The sequence below is a fragment of the Hyperolius riggenbachi genome, chromosome 8 (genome assembly GCF_040937935.1).
Source record: "Hyperolius riggenbachi isolate aHypRig1 chromosome 8, aHypRig1.pri, whole genome shotgun sequence".
NCBI lineage: Eukaryota > Metazoa > Chordata > Amphibia > Anura > Hyperoliidae > Hyperolius > Hyperolius riggenbachi.
In genome coordinates, this window is record NC_090653.1 from 219,062,082 (window position 1) to 219,079,247 (window position 17,166).

Sequence of the window (17,166 nt, forward strand, 5' to 3'; positions counted from 1 at the left end):
CACTCTGCCTGTTTCTTGCATGGCCACTGCTGGCACCCCATTACTCACACACAAACCTCAGATCAGTGGAAACGTGAACAGAAGAAGAGCAGCGCAGTGACCATGGAGTATACATCAGAAGTGGAAGTTAGGTCTTCATCACAGGGATGGGCTTCAGAGTAGCTACAAGTTATTAGCTAATTGGATTCAAATGTTAATGAATGCAGATGTGACTGTGGGAGACGGGGGGGGGGGTTAACTTACCCAGAAGTCCGTGGGATCTTATGCGTATCATTCCCCCACATGCGACGTATGTGACGCGTTCCACGACTCACTAACGCTTTTCCTCCTTCAAGCTGGAAGGAAGAAGTGCGGTAGTGAGTCATGCATACCTGCATTCATTAACATTTTGAATCTGAGTAGCTATGAACTCGTAGCTACTCAGAAGCCCATCCCTGGTTCCTCATTTCCTTCATTTGAAGTGTGCCACATGGTTACTTGCGCTGCTCTTCTCTCTTTGCTCATAGCTGATTTGCAGGTCTATGAGCACATGGATGATGAGGCAGAGAAGAAAGCTACATACCCCCACCAACATCAATGCCCTATGGTGGGGAGAACCACCTCTGGCTACCTATACTGGGGATGACTATCTCTATGGAGGGAATATCTTGATACCGATACTTGGGGGCGGCTACTTGTACTGGGGTCACCTTGGCTACCTATACTGTGGGGTAGTGCACCTTTGTCTAGAGGCACTGGAGAGGGGGCATCTTTGGGTACCCAACGGGAGAAGGGTCCTCCGACGGGGGGGGGGGGGGGGAGACCACACATTATATGCTGCTTGGGGCAACGAAAACCTTAGAAGCATGCCTGTATTCCTTACGACAGGGCCAAGTACTTGTACAAGCATACTATGGAGGCCATCCTGTGATGAGGCATTGCCAAAACAGAAGAGGAGGCATTTTCAGTTCATTTTCCCCTTGACGTGGATGCAAAAAATGTTTAAACACTCCTGAGGCAGGAGACGTTGGCTTTCAGTCCTGGGCCTTGCTTAGACTAGAACTTTCAAGCGGTAATTCAAAGTCACAGAAGAAACTATTGATCACAACTCACACTTTACCCGCTCGGGGAGTTGCCCTTTAAGGACAAATACATTATAAGAGGCTTAAGTAATAAAAAAGTATTAAATCTTTTTAAACATAAATATGATTCTGCTTATCAAAATTAATCAGCACGAGGGAGAGAGAGAGAAACTCAACACAGGAAACCTTTCTTCTCAGGCTCTTTATTTAATGTTCTTTTTAATCAAATTGCTTGAAATGAAACACATATTGAGCACATCAGATTTAATTACTTTTGACTAAGAATGTAATCTCTGGGCATTCTCATTACAGATATCCATCACAAATATTATTAATCATTAGGATTTATTATAGAAAATGAAGGGCATGCAAATATACAGAGCGGTATAAAAGCAGAAAAAAACTATTTCCTAACAATGAGAGTCTTGTAAATCCCAATTCTTCAGTCATTTCCTCTTGTGACCCTTCCATCTGATCCAGATTCAGGCCTTGGGTTTATTAGGGCTGAAGGATAAAACTGGCTGTATCGCCCCACGGTAGCAAAGATAACCTGGCGGTTGAAGATTAAGGTGGATGCATAGACAATTCTTATTGGTTTGTGTGGAGCAATGCATACATAACTTAGTTCCAACACTGATTATTATTATTTAGCATTTATATAGCGCCATCATCCAGTGGCTTAACTACAAATCAGGAACTTTAATGTTCATAACTGTTCCCTTGCCTCCCCTTGGTGACCCATCTTGAATGGGTCATAAAACAAGTATGGCCATCAGGATGTTCACACCCTCAACATGTAGCCACAAAAACACCTTATCTGGAGTATCAGAGGAAGGGTAGGCTAGGAGTTGGGGCCCCCCACACCTCTGTGTCCCCTTGCTGTGACAGTGGCTGCCCCACTGTAGTTACACCCCTGCCAACATCTTCTACAGCACTGTACAGAGTATATTGTCTTCTCACTTAACTGTCCCTCAGAGGGGCTCACAATCTACTGAATTTTCCGCCGAATAAGACGCAATTTTTCTCCCCCAAAAATGGAGAGAAAAAGTCTTTTACTGCAAACGCAGGGGATCCCTGACTGACTAACGCCCACCGATACGACCCGCCGGCATGTCGGGGATTACCTGCATGTGTGTCAGCTTCCCCTGCGTGCCTCCTCTCCCTCCCCCTTGTGTCTCCACAGGGGGCCAGGAGACACAAGGGGAAGTAGATGAGACATGCAGGGAGAGCGCAGAGGTCTGCAATCCCCGTGGCAGCATGGATGATGTAAGCTGCTGATACAACTGGGGGCCAAGAGACACAAGAGGGAGGAAGAGGAGGCATGTGGGGGAAGGGGATGGACAGAAGGGGACATATGGGGGAGACAGAAGGGGACATATGGGGGAGACAGGAGGACACATGGGGAGACAGAAGGACACATGGGGGCACAGGAGACACATGGGGGCACAGGAGGACACATGGGGGCACAGGAGGACACATGGGGGCACAGGAGGACACATGGGGGCACAGGAGGACACATGGGGAGACAGAAGGACACATGGGGGCACAGGAGACACATGGGGGCACAGGAGGACACATGGGGGCACAGGAGGACACATGGGGGCACAGGAGGACACATGGGGGCACAGGAGGACACATGGGGAGACAGAAGGACACATGGGGGCACAGGAGGACACATGGGGGCACAGGAGGACACATGGGGAGACAGAAGGACACATGGGGGCACAGGAGACACATGGGGGCACAGGAGACACATGGGGGCACAGGAGGACACATGGGGGCACAGGAGGACACATGGGGAGACAGAAGGACACATGGGGGCACAGGAGGACACATAGGGAGACAGAAGGACACATGGGGGCACAGGAGGACACATGGGGGCACAGGAGACACATGGGGGCACAGGAGACACATGGGGGCACAGGAGACACATGGGGGCACAGGAGACACATGGGGGCACAGGAGACACATGGGGGCACAGGAGACACATGGGGGCACAGGAGGACACATGGGGGCACAGGAGGACACATGGGGAGACTGAAGGACACATGGGGGCACAGGAGGACACATGGGAAGACTGAAGGATACATGGGGGCACAGGAGGACACATGGGGAGACTGAAGGACACATGGGGAGACAGGAGGTACACATGAAGGACACATGGGAGGATACAGGAGGACATATAGAGGACACAGGAGGACACCATTTGGTTTTTGACCTCTAAACCTGGGTGCGTCTTATATTCTGGAGCGTAGTGTGTATTGTAGTCTAGGGCCAATTTTAGGGGGAAGCCAATAAACTTAGCTGTCTGTTTTTGGGAAGTGGTAGGAAACCACAGTGCCTGGAGGAAACCCAAACAGACACGTGGAGAACATACAAACTCCGTGCAGATAGTGCCCTGGCTGGGATTCAAACTGGGGACTCAGTGCTGCAAAACGAGGTCTGTTTGGCTGCAGTAGTGTCAGAATCACACCAGAAACAAGCATGCAGCTAATCTTGTCAGATCTGATGTCAGAAACACCTGATCTGCTGCATGCTTGTTCAGGGTCTATGGCTAAAAGGATTAAAGGAAGACGATCAGCAGGACAGCCAGGCAACTGGTATTGCTTAAAGGGGAACTGAAGAGAGAAGTATATGGAGGCTGCCATGTTTATTTCCTTTTCAGCAATACCAGTTGCCTGGCAGCCCTGCTGATCCTCTGCCTCTAATACTATTAGTCATAGCCCCTGAACAAGCATGCAGCAGATCAGGTGTTTCAGACTTTAAAGTCAGATCTGACAAGATTAGCTGCATGCTTGTTTCTGGTATTATTCAGATACTACTGCAGAGAAATAGACCAGCAGGGCTGCCAGGCAACTGGTATTGATTAAAAGGAAATAAATATGGCAGCCTCCGTATACCTCTTACTTCAGTTCCCCTTTAAAAGGAAATAAATATGGCAGCCTCTATCCCCTACATTGAGTCCTTACAGTTGTCCTTTAATATAGCTTTAGGGGTTAAATTTTGAATATGAAATCTATGCCCCAAATATCAAACTTTACCAAGAGGTGTCAAAATCTAGCTTAGCAACTCAGAGCTGAATACTCAGTCTTGGGATTTGGGAAAATTATGGTTTATGGTGTACTGATCATAAAGCTTTGTGATGATGTTACTGTCACAACAATACAGCTAGACTAATTCTAAATAATTTCCCATTACATCTTCTTACATGCTCTTGACATCTGTCAGTATAAAACGAAACCCCAAAGGTTAATGTACTGCTCCCTTCTCTACCCCAAATACCAGTAAATCCCCTCAACTCAAATACCGCTGTAAAACAAACAGTCATATTTATTGTGATTTTTATTACTGTTTTAATTCAGCTCATCCAGGGAAAAGGATTTGTGGCATCAGGAAAAAAAAAACAGCTCTGGGTGTTTATATCAGTGTCTCGAGAATAATACATTAATCTGGTATAGCAAAGGAAGAGTCATATTAATAGACCTCGATTTATGGAGGCATAATAAAGAGGATATAAATAATTAGACGGAATGTGTGGGTGCTAACGGAGTCCAGCTCTATAAATCTGGGCAATAAGTTATCACAGTGAGTAAACATCAACGGTGGTATTACTGACCTGTGTGTTAGCAGAAGAAACATGATATATTCTTATAAAGCACTACATGAAGATTGTCATATTTCTGACAAAACTTTGCACCATTCATATCAGTCCTACCTTGACCCTGAAGCAGATTACTATGTTTCTCTTGTCCTCTGTAGGAACTTAGTAGAAGAAGAACTTTTTTTTTTACCTTAAAGCATACTTGGCAGAGAGGGATATTGAGGCCAAGCCCGTATTTATTAAAGGACCACTATTGTGAAAAAGGAGGCAGTTAGGCCTCGTTTACACTTAATCAGTGTGTATGCGTTAGTGTGCGTTAGTATGCGTTAGTGCGCATTGGTACGTGTCTTTTCCATAGCAGTGCATTGAGAAGAAGATTTCAGTTAAAACACGTTAAAGAAAACCTGAACTGAAAATGAAAAGTCAAAATAAGCATACACAAGTCATACTTACCTCCTGTGTAGTCTACTCCTCAATCTCTATCTCATCTCCCACATCCTGATCGTCCACTGTGATCAATCGATTTCTCCGTCCTCCATTTTGAAAATGGCCATTACCCCCTAACAGCTTTCTGGTCAGCACACTGTTAAACTGTCATATCGCCAACTTGAGCCATAGGGAAACATGGACTTTACTTGGCACATCAGTTGTAGCTGACAGCTGCTGATCTATATAACTGAAAGCAACTGATATATTTCAGTTCTGACAAAATGTTGTCAGAACTGAAAGGGATCATTGTCAGAAGAAAATGGTGAGCTTCTGAGAGAAACTGATGGCAAGGTAACTATGTAATGTTCATTTGAAGTTACCTCACGTGTTTATTTTAAATAATTTTACTCACTTCAGGTTCCCTTTAAGTGTGAACTGTGCCATAGGAAATCATGGGCATTACTTTAAAAATCAGTTTTCTTTCAGTTATAACTGAGAGCAACTGAGTAAGTGTAAAAGGGGCCTTACAATCTGACAGAACCGACAGGTTTTGGGCCAGTCCATCTTCTAATGGGAGATTCTCAGGGTTTTCTTTTTTTTTTCAACAGCATTTCCTGAACAGCAGCAGCGGTGCGTCACCATTCAGGAAGTGTTGGGTTGGGCTGGATGAAGCCCCAGGTAAGTACCGATTTCGTTTCTATCTACTGCTCAGTGTTCCTTTAAAAACAAAAAGTTTTGAATTAGAATGTTAAATAAGAGTAAGCTCTCCACTACACCGCCTTCATCAGACCCGGATCCTTTATGCTGAAATGTTGTTAAAGCACTCAGCTATATACATGCAACATCAAAAGGGGATACATGGATTTATTTAAGGACACAACATTTTGGCCTTTGAACAATGTGCTCCATAGACACTTTCTCAGAGCTCAAAGCACTTTTAAAATCAAGTACAAGGGAAAACATACTTTTGGGTGGCGTGCAAAAGTGTTAGATTCCCAATGCTGTTCTATGTCTACATCAGTGAGAGGTTTTAGCACTTCCTTTGGAGACAGGAAGTGGGGATATCTTTCCTAGAATGGCAGGAGGAACAACAAATAAAACATTTTTGGTAAGGTTAAAAAAAGTGAACCCCTGATTAAAATGTAGTGCCTTGCAGTGGTGTAGCTATATGGGGGGCAGAGTTTGCAACCACACTAGGGTCCTTGGGCCTGAGGGGCCTTCTCACAACCACAGTATTAGCTCTCTATTGATCCTGAGCTGGTAATAATACTGGTACATGTACAGTACATCTCATCATGTTACCTTTAATGATGTTTTCTTCTTTACGGGTAGAGATGGAGGTTTGCCACAGCGAAAAGGTACACAAACATGCAACAAACGCTCACTCATGGGTTTGCCATTTTCCCACAGTGCTGATGGACCTCCTGATCCCCGGGTACCACTCTGTCCCTTTTCCTGCCAACTTAATCACCTTGCATGGAAGATGGGCTGTCGTCACTGCCTGAGACTAGCCAATGCCAAGGGAGCAGAGAGAGCTGGATGGGTGGGCTTGATGGGTGGTATGTAGGAGAGCAACATTGGCATCAGCCTGTCTCACATATAGATTGTCTCCCAATAAACAATTAGCTCAATTCTGGTAGAGGTTTGCCGTATATAAATAATAGTCAGGGAAATACCTCCATTCGTTTTTATTTTTCTTTGTTAAAATCTGGTACATTTTCCCGCCTGCGGATGATGTTCGCTAAATTACCAACACAGGGGGGAAACTAGTAGCAATCAGTGAGGTATTTTCTCGACTGTCATGTGCAGGGGCCACCCCGATCCTCCCCCCACCCGCACATTCCCTCCCGATGCCCAGCCACTAAGTGTTCCAATTTCGCCACCCTCCCCCCCCCCCCCCCGCCCCGCACACTCACTCCCGATGCCCAGCCACTATTTAATTAAAAAGAATATAAGTGCTCCAATTCCTAAAGCCGCCCTCTAAAATCTCCCTTAAGTGTGCGGTGTGGTGCGGAAAGCTGTCGGTATAATTTGCTGAGTGCGGTAGTTTGCCGCTGACTTCCTAACGACAAGGTGCATGCTGAGTAGGGATGATCGGAACCAGCAAATTCCGTTCCGCCGGAATTCACGGATCCCGTCAGTATTAAATTCCGTCGCTATGAGAATTCCGCCAGATTTGTATGAAATTCCTCTCTCTCTCTCTCTCTCTCTCTCTCTTGCTCTCGCTCTCTCTCTCTCATCGGAACGGAATTGCTTTTTCAATCTGGCGGAATTCCGAAAATGCCTGTGAAAATCTGCCGGTATGCGTTGATGGTTTGTAGTGTGGTTGGTGGTCTAGGGGGTAAGTCAGATACCTACTACACACTGAGACCTGGGTTCAATTCCTGTCCAAGGTATGTAAGCTTGCTTTTGAAAAAGTACAAATCCTTAAGCATGCTACTTTTTCTATTGGATTGATCATAATGGTACATGCTGGGCTGGCTTTAGCATGTAGTGTGGTTGGTGGTCTACCGGGTAAGTCAGATACCTACTACACACTGTGACCTGGGTTTTATTCCCAGCCCAGCCTGAGTTCAATTCCTGGCCAAGGTATGTAAGCTGGCTTTTGAAAAAGTACAAATCCTTAAGCATGCTACTTTTTCTATTGGATTGATCATAATGGTGCATGCTAGGCTGGCTTTAGCATGTAGTGTGGTTGGTGGTCTAGGGGGTAAGTCAGATACCTACTACAAACTGAGACCTGAGTTTGGTTCCCAGCCCAGCCTGAGTTCAATTCCCGGCCAAGGTATGTAAGCTGGCTTTTGAAAAACTGCAATTCCCTACAAGAGGATGGATGGAAAGAGAGAGAGAGAGATTGAGAGAGAGAGAGATTGAGTTTTTTTGTGTTTTCTGGAAAATTCCGCAGAAATAAAAACATTTCCGCGGAATTCCGTTTAAGAGGTGTAGCAATTCCGTTCCGACGGCCGGAATCGGAATTGACCTAATTCCGGCCAGAATCACGGAATTAACAATTCCGCAGAATCCAGCGAGCATCCCTAATGCTGAGTAGAAGTGGCCAGTTTTAGACACACGTGAATATATATACAGTATATATATATATATATATATATATATATATATATATATATATATATATATATATATATATTTATATATAGATAGATAGATAGATAGATAGATAGATAGATAGATAGATAGATAGATATACATAGATATAGATATAGATATATAGATATATATATAGATATAGATATAGATTTATATAATTAATTATTCTTATATCTAACTCTGTGTGATTTCTAAAAACCTGGGTGATATTACAACCACCCTTCCTCCTCTGTATCCTTAAAAATTCCATAACATTAAGTTCAAAGGGCTCCATTTATCACCTAGAATGCTACGGTGTAGAGCAAAGTCGCAAGGTCTTTGTTGGCGATAACAACATGTTATTTATCGCTTCCTTACTCCCCCTTTTTTTTCATGAATACACTTCATTCAGTTTACCGACATAAACAACGTTTTCATTACCACACTATTACCGCATGTGGTAAAACATGCGTAAAACATGCGTTACATTTAATTAATCCACTATCAACAACATACCATGCGGTAATTTACCGCTTGGGCGATAACGCATGCTTTATGAATCGAGGCCATAATGTTATTATATCGATGGCCGTGCAGCAGTGTAACTTGTATGCTGGCAATTGCTAGACCCCAAAAACCTTCTCCCTCCGAGTTGCCATGACGCAGGGGAATAGTATTTAACACCGCCCAGAATTTGCGCCGGCAGCAGGGTGAGCTGTCATTCGACTCACCTTGCACCATAGTGACCGGGCAGCAAAACCAAATTTACACACATTAAGTACCAGGAGGTAAAGAAGGTCATCATTTTTACTTACAAGCACTTTTATAAATGTGCCTGTAAGAATGATGACAATTATCCAGAAGAATTCTCATATTTTTTTTCCTGCCAAACATCCTATTCGACACTTTACAAATCATTTGGCTCCACACTTTTTTTTTTGCGAACAGTTGAAAACTCCCTTAAAATAGTGATATCATGCAGCAAACTTCTTAAGTACCTCCAGTCATAAAAGGATCGTTAGCAATTATGAAAGTATACATTTTTCTTGTAAAAATGATGATTGACTGACCTTGATTATGAGACTAATGGGCTCCATGGCAGAGCGGTAATAATATACAGGATATGAGTATTGTGACAAGCACGATGACACACCGTGTTACAGATATCACTCATAGCACTTTAATGGCACTCCAGGGAGCACACATCAGTGACTTTTTATGGGATTACAGTTTGAGTATCAGTGATTGTTATGATGGTGTTATGGAAGTACAGATAGAAGTGACAAATTTATGTCCCTCCTCAGCACTGCCGGTGGTTGAATTATAAGAAAAGACACTGACAGTCATTATACAATTACAGGGGGCAACAGATCAATAACAGTTATGATGGAAGCAACTGGAAATATGGGTGGTGCATTCTCATTGACATTTATGGCGCTGCTGGAACAGGATGACGTTAAATGGAAGCCTTTGATCCAAAAGTTACATTTCATTTATCCGCTTTGCAGTTTAGCACCCAGATTACTGACGAATCCCATTCAAAATAATATGGTATCAAAATGACAATACATGGAAACATACTAATGCTCTTAGACACATCTAATATACTTCGAGGGTCTCTAGTAAATTTAAAGTAAACCAGAGAGCAAAGAAAAAAACATGATACGTACCTGGGGCTTCCTCAAGCCTCCTTCAGGGTTACCTAGCAGTCCTCCCAGGGCTGCCTGCATCCTCCGCAAGGCGGCCTGGTAATTCGCCCAGCCGGGATGATACTACTATGCAGATGCAGAATACTGACGGCGAGGGGAACGTGACAGGGAAGCACACATGGCTGGACTGCACCTGCGCCAAATGGACCCGACTGGATAAATGATTCGGATGATCCAGACAACCCAGGAGGAAGACGAGGGAGCAATAAGCCTGAAGGGGGATTAAAGAAGCCCCAGGTATGAATAATTTTGTTTTCATGGTCTCAGGTATACTTTAATTTGTCTTTTTTGCTTTACATACTTCTTTTAATGTCATTAAATGTTTGATGGGTATACAATGAACATTTGAGCAGGGGCGTATCTTCAAATCATGGGGGCCCCCCGGCAAAGCTTTGATGCCCACCAAATGTTCACACCCTTCCCTTTGACCACCCTGGTAACTCCCATAGCCTGGTGGTGCAACTTGCAACGGTCATAAAACAAGTGGGACCATCATAATCTTCAAAACCATAACAAATGTAGCCACAAAAAGACCTGATCTGAAGGATGCACCGGCGTACCTACCGGGGATGCGACCCCCTCAGCCGCAGGGGGGCCCGGGGCTGCTCTGGGGCCCGCTCACTGTGCGTGGGGGGAGCGCTGCTCTGGACCCCCCAGCAAGGTGCTCAACTGGCCGCAGCGTCTAATAGACGCTGCGCCAGTTCATTCCCCGCAGCCCCGCTCCAGCAGCCTGCATAGTCTCCGGCAGGCAGAGCAGGGCTACGGAAAGATGGCCGCCGAAGAAGCCCTACACTGGAGACTATTTGTGTCTCTAGTACAGGGCTTCGGCAGCCATCTTGCCGTAGCCCTGCACTCTACCTGTCAGTGCGGGAGATGTGCTGCAGGAGGACTCGGGGAGCTGCGAGCCAGATGCCGGGAGAGGAGAAGACTTCTGTCAGGTAAGTGAATATTGTTTTTTTTTTCACAGGTGCATTTTTTTTTCTAGTGTCTGCTGCCTACATTGTGATTTTCAGGTGTCTGCTGCCCACATTACGATTTTCTGGTCACTGCTGCCCACATTACGATTTTCTGGTGTCTGCTGCCCACATTACGATTTTCTGGTGTCTGCTGCCCACATTATGATTTTCAGGTGTCTGCTGCCCACATTGCGATTTTCTGGTGTCTGCTGCCCACATTGCGATTTTCAGGTGTCTGCTGCCCACATTGCGATTTTCTGGTGTCTGCTGCCCACATTACGATTTTCTGGTGCCTGCTGCCCACATTGTGATTTTCAGGTGACTGCTGCCCACATTGCGATTTTCTGGTCACTGCTGCCCTCATTGCGATTTTCTGGTGTCTGCTGCCCACATTACGATTTTCTGGTGTCTGCTGCCCACATTACGATTTTCTGGTCACTGCTGCCCACATTACGATTTTCTGGTGTCTGCTGCCCACATTATGATTTTCAGGTGTCTGCTGCCCACATTGCGATTTTCTGGTCACTGCTGCCCACATTACGATTTTCTGGTCACTGCTGCCCACATTGCGATTTTCTGGTGTCTGCTGCCCACATTACGATTTTCTGGTCACTGCTGCCCACATTACGATTTTCTGGTGTCTGCTGCCCACATTATGATTTTCAGGTGTCTGCTGCCCACATTGCGATTTTCTGGTGTCTGCTGCCCACATTGCGATTTTCAAGTGTCTGCTGCCCACATTGCGATTTTCTGGTGTCTGCTGCCCACATTACGATTTTCTGGTGCCTGCTGCCCACATTGTGATTTTCAGGTGACTGCTGCCCACATTGCGATTTTCTGGTCACTGCTGCCCTCATTGCGATTTTCTGGTGTCTGCTGCCCACATTGCGATTTTCTGGTGTCTGCTGCCCACATTACGATTTTCAGGTGTCTGCTGCCCATATTATGATTTTCTGGTGTCTGCTGCCCACATTGCGATTTTCAGGTGTCTGCTGCCCACAATATGATTTTCTGGTGTCTGCTGCCCACATTGCGATTTTCAGGTGTCTGCTGCCCACATTACGATTTTCTAGTCACTGCTGCCCACATTGCGATTTTCTGGTCACTGCTGCCCACATTGCGATTTTCAGGTGTCTGCTGCCCACATTACGATTTTCAGGTGTCTGCTGCCCACATTGCGATTTTCAGGCGTCTGCTGCCCACATTACGATTTTCAGGTGTCTGCTGCCCACATTGCGATTTTCAGGTGTCTGCTGCCCACATTACGATTTTCTGGCCCACATTACGATTTTCTGGTGAACACTGCCCACGTTACGATTGTCTGGTGAATGCTGTCCACGTTACAATTTTCTGGTGAACGCTGCCCACATTACGATTTTCTGGTGAACTCTGCCCACATTACGATTTTCTGTCCCACATTACGATATTCTGGTGAACGCTGCCCACATTACGATTGTCTGGTGAATGCTGTCCACGTTACAATTTTCTGGTGACTGCTGCTCACGTTACGATTTTCTGGTGACTGGTGCCCACATTACGATTTTCTGGCAAACTGTGCCCACATTACGATTTTCTGGTGAACTCTGCCCACATTATGATTTTCTAAAGGCCCACATTACGATTTTCTGGTGAACTCTGCCCACATTACGATTTTCTGGCCCATATTACGATTGTCTGGTAAAATGCTGCCCACTTTACAATTAATTTACAGTGAAACGCTGCCCCATTACGATTATTTGGCACCTATGGGGGGGGCCCCATCCAAATATTCGCAGGGGGGCCCAGTGATTTCTAGTTACGCCCCTGGAAGGATGAACCCTTTTTTGGAGGGAGTGAAGTAGTAGTTGGATCACCCTTACAGCTCTGGGTCCCCATGCAGTTGCAGAGACTGCTCCCATGTAGTTCAGCTCCTGCATCTGAGTTTATTTATTTTATCTTTATTAACTCAAGCCCACTGGATGTTGCCCACAGGAAACATTCATAGATACCGGTAGTTAAAAAACATACTGATAAGTGACTTGGTCCCCTCAACATTGGCCTTAAATTACAGCAGGGAGGGGTACTAAAGTAGGGATTAGACTTAATACTTCTTGATAATTCTGAGGTCCATCATTGTATATTTAGGAGGACCATGTCAATTTTTAGGTACTTTGAAATAGCAGATACATTTGGAAACCAGCTGTGGCTGCTGAGAAGCTTGTCTCAGCAGCATAGCGTGGGTCAGGGAGAGCTGTGTGTGTCTCAACTCTCATCAAGTCACAATTCTTGATATGTGTGTTTGTCTTGACAGCTTAGTGCTGTGGCATTAGAGAATAGAGATGTCAGCATATTGCAATGTAGTTGATTGCTGGTAAAAGTCTGCAATTATCCCCTAACCAGCAGTAATCTCACTACCATAAAACACTATTCCTGCTCTATTTCCTAGCAATCTCTCTCTCTCCCCCCCCCCCCCCCCCTATAATACCTGCACACTAAGCATACTAATGCTCTTTTACTGGTTTTTGTCCTATCGGTCTATTCCAACATGAATCCCTCCCAAATAAACAGCATCCACCACCATGTCCCATAAAAACCTTCACTAATGTAACCCCACCCCCTCCACCTCCCTTGCAGAAAATCCAACAAAACTATTCCATCTCCATCTTTCATGTCCTAAAAATCCCACCTCCCACCGACACCTGAACATCTGTCTCTAACCTCCACCTAACCTCCAAAGTAAGAAAGGGCCCTAAAATATAATAAAAATGCAAGTGTTAAAATCTCCTCTCCCTTGTGGGACCCCAATTCTCTGTTCACAGTTTCCCATATTGATAATGATCCATCTACTACTGCACTTTGCTTTCTGTCCCTTAGCCCAGAGCTCCCCAACCCTGTCCTCAAGGCCCACCAACAGTACATGTTTTTCAGGAAACCACAAACATGCACAGGTGATGTAATTAGTGTTGCAGCAGAGCTGATTAACTACCTCTGTGGATTTCCACAAAACATGCACTGTTTGTGGGCCTTGAGGAGAGGGTTGAGGAACACTGCCTTAACCACTTCTCTATCCATGTACACACATTTTCCCTAATTCCTGTATCCTCAGCTTCTGCACCAGGCTATTGTGGAGAACAGTGTTCAACGTTTTTGCAAAGTGCAAGTATACTACATCTATTGCTTTCCTAAGATCTTAATTGTTGGACTGCATTACCTCAGTTCCTCCAGGAAAGCTGATCTTTGTCCATGAAACATGTTAGTAAAATAGGTGAACAAGCATTTTTATACACATTCTTTTTTAAACGGTGATGTTTTCCAGATATGTGCTGCATTTCTTATGCCATTTGGTGCTGCTGTACTTGCCTTTCCAAAACAAACCAGCAAAATTCTTTATCCAATGACTTTATTGATGTTTGATGTTTTGAAAGCAAAGCATTGACTTAATCAAAAGGTAAGAAGTGAAAGACAGTTTGGAGTAAAAAAAAAAAGTAATCTATTTGAATATCTCTCTCTCTCTCTCTCTCTCTCTCTCTCTCTCTCTCTCTCTCTCTCTATATATATATATATATATATATGTATGTATATATATATATATGTATATATATATATATATATATATATTATTTTACTTTATTTTTTACTCTGCACTGTTTCGCTTCTCAAGAGAGGTCTTCTTACTTTTTGATCTATTTTGAACAATTTTTGAGGGGTGCCTCCTTCCCTCTCTATCCATACTGCAACACCCTATGGGACTTGCTGCTAGGTTGAGCAATTATGCTTTTTCCTCAAACCCTTTGTTGAGTCTAACCACGTTTTTGGAGAGCGAACTAACCAACTTTGACACCTACACACTCCATGGGGTGGTACCCAAGCCTTTTACTTTGGTTGCCGTGGCATTCAGCAATCTGTGTTCTTTAGTGGAGCACTGTAAAAACAGCACATGAGATTTAGGCGCCACCATAGGCCATCATAGGAATTACAGCTATAGAGGCATTCAGAGAGTAATTTGGATGCTGTCAAAAGACGGAGAATAAATTACTACAAAAACACTGTAATTCGGCTGCCAACAATAGCTGGAAGCCCAAATTACATCTTTACCCCACTACAGACGCGTATCTAAAGGCGTGCACATGGGGCAGCTGCTATAGGCGCCCCTTGTCACTCACCTCCAAGGGGGCGCATAAATAATTAGATCATCACCACTACCTTCCAGCAAAGTCCGAGTCCATGCTTCGCCACACATCCTGGTTCCTTCCCATGAGGCATATTTTGCTGGCCGCCGGAGCTTTGCCATTACGCTGGCCCATACACAGTAGTCGGAGACATTACTTTAGATACCTCCCTGCTGCTTACTTCGTCGCCCTGGCAACCCTCGCATCCCCCTCCTGATTGGTGCCCTGCTGCTGCCGCTGGGGCTGATGGGGTGGGAGAGCAGAGGAGAACAATGTGTGTAGCTGACTGTAGCTGCTGCAGCCGGAGTTCCATAGTGAATGAGTGCACTGCACACTACTGAGTGAGGAAGGCAGAGACAGAGACAGCCAGAGAAAGATCCGAGTCGAGAGCTGCATGCCACTGTTTTCACAGGCATGAGACCGCGTAGCTGAAGTGACTCTGACAGCTATGTGTGAAGTTACTGGAGCAGAGAGAAGGAGCTCTGGACAATTTAGATAAGAGGGTTATTTGCCTTTCCTATTCTGTCTTCTCCCTCCCTCCCACTGTCCTCTCTTTTCTGAACAGTGCAGTATGGTGGTGTGTTTATACATGTCCCTGCCATGGGACTGGTGAAGAGATTCCTCCATTTCCACAAAGTATTTCTCTCCTGTTGCTCTCTATCTGCCCCCTTCTTTCTCTCTCCTGTGTTTTTACCCTCTTTTTTACCCTCTCTTTTGAGTCCACCCTCTACTTTCCCACACTTATGACTCTTCCATTCCCCTATCCCACTCTCCCCTCTCTCTGCTTCACTTCTCCCTCCTCTTTCTATCTATTGTCCCTCCCTTAAAATGAACTTTCAAATGGAATGAATCTGGCTAGTTGAACTTACCTGGGGCTTCTTCCAGCCCCTTGAAGTCCCCTTGTGCCCTCACTGTCATTCCGCACTGCTCTGTTCAGTCGCTGTCCCATCTAAAAGCTGGCAGAGTCCAGTCGCTGGCCACCACACATTCCCTACCCTGTGCCTCTTCAACCACGCTCCCGTGTCTGGGAGTGCTCTGCTTATGCGCAGTAGCAATTAGCAATTTTTACTTACTAATGCTGTCAGCTGTGGGAGTGCAATTGAGAAGGCACAGGGCCGCGCAGGCAGCTTTAATGCTACGTACACACATGCGACAACGATCGTTCGTTGAGAACGACGAACGAGCTTTTAATTGATGAAAGAACGACCTGAGTAAAGTTAGTTTTTAAATGTGTGTAACGATCTGATCGTTAGAACGAACGTTACATCACGTAAAGCAACTATTGCGCCTGCGCATAAAAATGAGAAGTTTCAGGGAGAAATAGTGAAATGCGCATGTCAAGCCTAGTACGAACGACCGTTTGCAACGATGTACTACTTTTGCAAACGATCGTCGTTGGTTAAAATCCGCCGAGACAGAACTTTCTTTTGTAGCGATTTGGCTCGTTCGTCATTTGCCTTAATAGTCGGTGGTTCGTTTTTTGTAACGATCGTCGTTAGTAGAGATCGGGGAACGATCGTTACAAACGACTATAGTCACATGTGTGTACGCACCATTAGAGAGACAGAGTGGCTGATGGAGCAGCGCAAAATGACAGCAAGGGACCAGGAGGACTTCAGGGGGCTGGAAGAGACCCCAGGAAAGCAGCCTGCGGAATTACATTCTCTCAAAATTTTCTATCTTTAGGCACCTGGCTGTTTTTTTTTACAGGAGCATGAGACTCTGCTTTGGGGCGCAGTTTCAGTATTTGCCATAGGCGCTTTTTTACCTAGATACGCCACTGCCCCACTATCCATTTATCTGCTTTACCCTACGCCCAAATCTCCCGGCAGCTGAATAATAGGTATGCTCTTGAGTACCTCATTATTTCTGTTATTGACATCTGATATACACTATTTGGAGATCCTGGTTTTCTCCCCTGCTTTTTTCCTTAACAGTTATATTTTAAGGAATAGAGGGTTTCTGTTTCATGTTTTAAAAATCCCTTGCCAGTCGACTTCAAGCCTGTTAGAGCTCTTTTCCCATTAAAAACTTGGGTGGCTGTGTGCTGCAGTATTAACTCAAGACTGCTGCATTTCCATACATTTTCTGAAGAACCTATTCAATATCACTTAAAGTGAACCTCCAGACTAAAAATCTACTCAGCAGCACTGAAAAGGCTTGGTGTTTCTTTAA

General features: G+C 45.0%; 1 long non-coding RNA gene across 1 annotated transcript in view; it reads left to right on the forward strand.

Annotated features, from left to right (window-relative positions):
• Positions 1-5,712: 5,712 nt before the first annotated feature.
• LOC137528460 (uncharacterized) overlaps positions 5,713-17,166 on the forward strand; it is a 314,164-nt gene continuing 302,710 nt past the window's right edge. The window contains exon 1 of the long non-coding RNA XR_011023404.1: positions 5,713-5,769. This is a non-coding gene — a long non-coding RNA (uncharacterized lncRNA). The remainder of the gene's footprint in view (positions 5,770-17,166) is intronic.